This window comes from Saimiri boliviensis, chromosome 19 (assembly GCF_048565385.1).
Source record: "Saimiri boliviensis isolate mSaiBol1 chromosome 19, mSaiBol1.pri, whole genome shotgun sequence".
In the NCBI taxonomy this organism is placed as follows: Eukaryota; Metazoa; Chordata; class Mammalia; order Primates; family Cebidae; genus Saimiri; species Saimiri boliviensis.
Genome location: NC_133467.1, coordinates 39,434,736 through 39,442,362, shown reverse-complemented (window position 1 = coordinate 39,442,362; position 7,627 = coordinate 39,434,736).

The window sequence follows — 7,627 nt, the reverse complement described above, 5'->3', positions numbered from 1 at the left end:
AGTAGAACTTGTTAAAATGATTGTCACAGGTATGGCATACTATTTACTAATTCAAAGAACACTACATTCATTCATATCAATTTTATTCATTAATAAATTATGAAGAATGAAATATAATATTCCATGTTTTTCATGAAATAGTGGTTTCGTCTTCCAGTCTAATCAGGGAACTAATAAATGCTTAGTTCATGGAAATACTTCCATTTTATTTACACTGACATAATTACTTCTTGGAGTCTAGCCTCATCAGTGGAGAAAAAGCACTTTTTCTAAAGGCAACAGCAAATAATAGCACTGATAACAAAATATAGCAAATTCAATAGTTGTCAGCATTGCTTTAGGAATTTTGAGACTAAATAAAATTATAACCATAAATAAAAGGGCTTATTAATGTCTTCTTTTCAGGAGGGTGATACATTCTGAAGGTTTTTTGTTATTCTGTTAAATAGTAAGAACTTCCAAACTTAAATGTCTTAAGGCTAAATGTTAGTTATAGTCCTCAGATTTTAGGCTTTTTTTTTTTTTTTTTTTTTTTGAGACAGAGTTTCGCTCGTTACCCAGCAGGCTGGCGTGCAATGGCGCGATCTCGGCTCACCACAACCTCTGCCTCCTGGGTTCAGGCAATTCTCCTGCCTCAGCCTCCTGAGTAGCTGGGATTACAGGCACGAGCCACCATGCCCAGCTGATTTTTTGTATTTTTAGTAGAGACAGGGTTTCACCATGTTGACCAGGATGGTCTCGATCTCTCGACCTCATGATCCACCCGCCTCGGCCTCCCAAAGTGCTGGGATTACAGGCTTGAGCCACCGCGCCCGGCCAGATAACTTTTGATTTTCTTATCGGAACTACCACAAATTGCATTCTCACCTTCCAGTCTCCTGTGTCTTCAGGAAACCAGTTGCTCTAGCAGTCTTTTTAACCGTTTCCACTGTGTTATGTCATTGGGGATAATGGATAGCTTTGAGTGTAATTTGTCTCATTTAGAAATAAAATAAAATCAGAGTGGGTAGGTATTAATAGTTGGAGATTAGTAGTACAAGCTTCTTAGTTTACAGATTATTATATGTCCAAATACATTTCTTATCAGTGTAAACATACAGACATACCTTGGAGATATTGCAAGTTCAGTTCGAGACCATGCAATAAAGCAAATAACACAATAAAGCAAATCACACAATTTTTTAACTTTTTCAGTATGTATAAAAGTTATGTTGGCTGAGTGTGGTGGCTCATGCCTGTAATCCCAGCACTTTGGGAGATTGAGGCAGGATGATTGCTTGAGGCCAGAAATTGGGGATCAGCCTGGGTAACAAAGGGAGATCCCGTCTGTACAAATAACTTAAAAAATTAGGCGGAGGTGGTGGCACACACCTGTAGTCCCAGCTACTAAGGAGGCTTAGGCAGGAGGATCCCTTGAGCACAGCAGTTTGCAGTTGCAGTGAACCCTGTTTGAGCCACTGCACTTAGCCTGGGCAACAGAGTGAGACTTTTGTCTCAAAAAAAAAAAAAAAGTTATGGTTACACTATAAATATCTTAATATATTTATTGTACATATCTTATACTTATTGTAGTCTGTTAAGTGTGCAGGAGCATAATATCTAGAAACATAATGCACATACTTTCATTTAAAAATACTTTATTGCTAAAAAGTGCTAATGATCATCTGAATAATAATCTTTTTACTGGTAGAGGGTCTTGCCTTGATGTTAATGGCTACTGACTGATCAGGGAGGTGTTTGCTGCATGTTGGGGTGTCTGGCAATTTCCTAAATTAGAACAACAATGTAATTCACCACATCCACTGACTCTTCCTTTTACAAAAGATTTCTCTGTAGCATGGGATGCTGTTTGATAGCATTTTACCCACAGTAGAATTTCTTTCAGAATTGGAGTCAGTCCTCTCAAACACTGCTGCTACTCTAGCCACTAAGTTTATGTAACATTTTAAATCCTTTATTGCCATTTCGATCTTGTTCACAGCATCTTCACCAGGAGTAGGTTCCATCTTAATAAACCACTTTCTTCAATTATCCATAAGAAGCAATTTGGCCAGGCTTGATGGCTCACGCCTGTACAGATCACAAGGTCATGAGTTCAAGACCAGCGTGGCCAATATGGTGAAACCCATCTCTACTAAAAATACAAAAACTAGCCAGGCATGGTGGTGTGTGCCTGTAATGCCAGCTATTAGGGAGGCAGAGGCAGGAGAATCACTTGAACTCAGCAGACGGAGGTTGCAGTGAACTGAGATCGTGCCATTGCACCCCGGCCTGGGTGACAGAGAGGGTCTCTGTCTCAAAAAAAAAAAAAAAAGACTGTTTCATCTTCTTATCATTCATGTGTTCACTAGAGTAGCACTTTTAATTTCCTCCAAGAACTTTCCCTTTACATTCACAATTTGGCGAACTATTTGGCACAAGAGGCCTATTCAGCTTATCTTGGCTTTTAACGTGCCTTCATCACTAAGCTTAATCATTTCTAGCTTTTAAGTTAGACGCATGCAACTTTTTCTTTCACTTGAACACACAGACAACATTACCGGGTTATAAATTGACCCAATTTCAATATTGTGGTATCATAGGAAATAAGGAGGCCCAAGCAGAGGGAGAGACATTGGGACACAGCCAGTCAGTGGAGTTAGTACACACACAACATTTGTTGATTAAGTTCACCATCTTACATGGGTGTGGTTTTTGGCATCCCATGACAATTAACATAGTCACATTAAAGATCACTGATCATAGATCACCACAGCGGATAATAATAATGAAAAAGTTTAAAATATTGCAAGAATTACCAAAATGTGACACAGACACATGGAGTTAGTATATGCTGTTGAGAAAATGGCGCTGACAGACTTCCTTGATGCTGGGTTGCCACAAACCTGCAATTTGTAAAAAATGCAATATCTGCAAAGCACAATAAAGCAAAGCACAATAAAACAAGATAAGCCTGTATTCATAAACTTTGAAATATCTTCATTACAAAGGAGAACACAGCCACCCTAGATATGAAAAGATTTGCCCAAAGTCATTCAACTAGGAGAGAAATGAAGACTAGAACCATGTCATCAGGATTAAAAATAGTGAAAACCTTGGTTTAATAAATATTTGGAATTATAGTTAAGTCATTTTTTTTTTTTTTAGATGGAATCTCACTCTGTCACCCAAACTGGATTGCAGTGGCGAAATCTTGGCTCATTCCACCTCCCAGGTTCAAGCAATTCTCCTGCCTCAGGTTCCCTAGTAGCTGGGATTACAGGCGTGTACCACCACACCCAAGTAATTTTTGAATTTTTAGTAGAGACAGGGTTTTACCATGTTGACCAGACTGGTGTTGAACTCCTGACCTCAGGTGATTTGTCCACCCTGGACTCCCAAAGGGCTAGGATTACAGGCATGAGCCACAGTGTCCAGCCACTTTTTTTCTTTAGAGGCAGGGTCTCTTTCAGTCTCCCAGGCTGGAGTGCAGTGGTGCAATCATACTTCACTGCAGCTTCATACTCCTGGGCTCAAGCAATCCTCTCGCCTAAGCCTCTGTAACAGCTGGGACTACAGGTGTGTGCCACCACACTCAGCTAATTTTTAAATTTTATTGTAGAGTCAGGGTCTTGCTATGTTGCACAGGCTGGTCTTGAAGTACTGGCCTCAAGTGATCTTCCTACCTCAGCCTCCTGAAATGTTTCAGTTACAGGCATGAACTGCTATGCCAGACCTATTTTCTTTTCTTTTCTTTCTTCTTCTTCTTTTTTTTTTTTTTAAGACAGAGTCTTGTTCTGTCGCCAGGCTCCAGGCTGGAGTGCAGTGGTGCGATCTGGACTCACTGCAAACTCCGCCTCCCGGGTTCAAGCAATTCTCCTGCCTCAGCCACCTGAGTAGCTGGGACTACAGGCGTGCACCACCATGCCCAGCTAATTTTGTATTTTAGTAGAGATGGAGTTTCACCATGTTGGCTAGGAGGGTCTTGATCTCTTGATCTCGTGATCCACCCGCCTCGGCCTCCCAAAGTGCTGGGATTACAGGTGTGAGCCACTGTGCCTAGCTCTTTTTTTTTTTTTTTTTCTTTTGAGACAGACTCTCTCACCATCACCCAGACTGGAGTGCAATGGTGCGATCTCGGCTCACTGCAACCTGTGCCTCCCAGGTTCAAGCAATTCTCCTGCCTCAGCCTCCCAAGTAGCTGGGATTTCAGGTGTCCACCACCTTGCCTGGCTAAGTTTTGTATTTTTAGTAGAGACGGGGTTTCACCATTTTGGCCAGACTGATCTCAAACTCCTGACCTCAGATGATGCCCTCCTTGGCCTCCCAAAGTGCTGGGATTACAGGTGTGAGCCACCATATCTGGCCCCCTTTATTACATGTTCTGACTTATAGTCTTTCTGGTAACTTAGAGTATGCATACTTGAAGCACTATCAAGATTCTCATCTAGAAGAGAAGAGTAAGAAAAGAATAATTTGATGGAAAGAAATAGTAAGTCTTATGCTTGTAATTTCAGTACATTGGGAGGCCAAAGTGGGAGGATCACTTCAGGCCAGGAGTTGGAGACCAGTCTGTGCGACATAATGAGACTCCAGTCTCTACACACACACACACACACACACACACACACACAAAATAAGCCAGGCATGGTGGCTTGCACCCTCTCATCCCTGCTACTGGAGGGGTTGGGGGAGATATGTGAGATGAAAAAAATAGCTTAAGCCTGGGAGTTCAAGGCTACAGTGAGCAGTGATTGCACCACTGAACTCCAGCCTGGGTGACAGAGTGAGACCCTGTTTCAAAAAAAAAAAAAAAAAAAAAAAAAAAGAGAGAAAGGAAAAGGAAATACTAAGTATCTGTCATATTTATTTTAAATGTATTAATGGCATTGTCTCATAGACTCCTAGTTCTGGAATACTTAAATCTTGTTTCTTTTTTCAAATATATTTTTTCAATTTTTTGGGCTAATCTCCCTTCTATGTGCTCCTGAAGTGAGCACTGTTTCTTTCCTTTTATTACACAGTTTAAAGTTTTGTCAACTTTTATTCTGTGATGACTCCCAGATTTACTTTGTTCATTTTTTATTTCTTTGCTGTTTTCAGAAAATGATATATTTAGTTAGTTTAGGGTTTTATCACTACACATGTAGACTACTATAATAACTTTTAGATTCTTTTAGATTGCCTCTGTTTTATTTATTTTTATTTTTTTATTTTTTATTTTTTTGAGACACAGTTTTGCTCTTGTTGCCCAGGCTGGAGTGCAATGGCATGATCTTGGCTCACCACAACCTCCGCCCCCCAGGTTCAAGCAATTCTCCTGCCTCAGCCTCCTGAGTAGCTAGGATTACAGGTGTCTGCCACTATACCCAGCTAATTTTTGTGTTTTTAGTAGAGATGGGGTTTTACCATGTTGGCCAGGATGGTCTCCAACTCCTGACCTCAACTGATCCACTCACCTCAGCCTCCCAAATTGCTGAGATTACAAGAGTGAGCCATCACACCAGCCTGGATTGTTGCATTTAAAATTTTTGTTTATTATTTCCCAATTTATTTGTTTTGAAACAAGGTCTTACTCTGTCACCCAGGCTGGAGTGCAGTGGCATTATCATGACTCACTGCAGCCTCAGTCTCCTGGGCTCAAATGATACTCCCATTTGCTGGGATTACAGGCTTGAGCCACCGCGCCCGGCAAACTTGAATTTTTTAAATAGTAGGTTTGTTGAAGAGCAGCCAGTGATAGAGAAATGTCATAGGGCAAAGTGTGGAAAAGTTAAATGTAATACACTGGGGGAAACTTAGCAGGCCCTTCTGTTTAGATTCCTCTTTGTGCCCCTGTGCTTTTGGAGGTAAGGATGCTCCTTTTCTCTGGGTGCAGGGAGAGCACCTCTTACATGACGGGCTTATGATTTACTTCAGGGGAAGGTCAGAAAATCCTTCCTAGGCTTTGTGGCTGCTTCTGGGGAGAAGGGCAGGCAGAAGGTCAGAGTCACTTTCCTGCTTCTGCAGTTTCCTCAAATGCCTCCAGCTTAAAATATTCAATTTGTCAAGGTGCTGTATTTTGTGTAGGGCGTCCTGAACCTTGCCACTAACCTCTAACTGAAAGTTAGGATGAAATTTCTCAATGTAGTTCATAAACCACAGTGATATTAGCAATACTTCATCATCAAAAGAAAACCCAGATATTTTCATATCACATTACTTTTTTGCATCTGTTTTCGTTACGCTCACCACTACTTCAAATTTAGGATAGCTAGTACCTCTTATTTAATGCATTTATAAAGATGCATGTATATTAGTGTATAAGAAACATATTTAACATTTTAATAACTGTATTTCAATAATAATTGGCTTCCTTTGTAATCCTATATGTTTTATGCATTTAAAAACATGATTCTGAGAAGGCATTCATAGGCTTTATCAGATTGCTAAAGACTAAGAACCCATGTTTTTGTTCTACTTTCAAATACTTGTGGATTAAAAAATATATGTTAAAAACTGAAAAGTAGGCTAGGTGAAGTGGCTCATGCCTAGCACTTTGGGACGCCGAGGTGGGTGGATCACCTGAGGTCAGGAGTTCGAGACCAGCCTGGCCAACGTGGCAAAACGCTGTCTCTACTAAAAATGTAAAAATTAGCTGCGGGTGGTGGTGTGCACCTGTTATCCCAGCTGCTTGGGAGATTGAGGCAAGAGAATCTCTTGAACTGGGTAGGCGAGGTTGCAGTGAGTTGAGATGGCACCATTGCACTCCAGCCTGGGCAACAGAGGGAGACTCCGTCTCAAAAAAACAAAAATACCCCCACAAAACTGAAAACTAATCAACTAAATACTTTTTAACTATAATATCTACAATATTCTCTACACCTTTGATGATAACCATGTATTATGGTATTATGTTTTTATATTTAGCAAATCTTGTTCCTTAAAATGCGCTTTATGGAGAAGGAGCCAGACTTAATGAAATTAGTTTAGGTCAGTTCAGGATACATTAATGACATTATCCCACACATTGTTCATGCCTATGACATGAACTTAAGAAATTTAAGGTTCCTCCTGCCTGCTTAGATGCATTTACTTATCTAGAGCAGTTGTGAGGAAGATCCATTTGAATCAGATAAAAATATAAGCAGTGGAGTATCGGTTATTTTATTCCAGTTGGCTCAATTATTTGCCAAGAAAAGGTCTTGGTCAAATTGTTGATGGCTAGGTCAAAATAATTTGGACTAGTGTATTAAATTGTTGATCATTAAAATAATTCTTCCAAAGTGCCTGTCTTTTATGCATTTGTTTTCTTTAACATGATTTAATTTAAAAACATTTATTGAATCCTCTTTTTTTTAAGACAGAGTCTGGCTCTGTCACTCAGGCTGGAGTGCAGTAGCGCGATCACAGCTCACTGCAGTCCTGACCTCCTGGGCTCACATGATCCTCCTGTCTTAGACATCTGCTTAACAGGGACCATAGGCACACACTGCCATTCCTAGCTAGTTTCCCTTTAATTTTTGTGGAGACAGGTTCTCACTATGTTCCCCAGGCTGGTCTTGAACTCCTGGGCTCAAGGCGATCCTCCTACCTTGGCCTCCCAAAGTGTTGGGATTACAGGTGTGAGCCACCACACCCGACGTGTTAAATCCTTTTATGTGCAAAG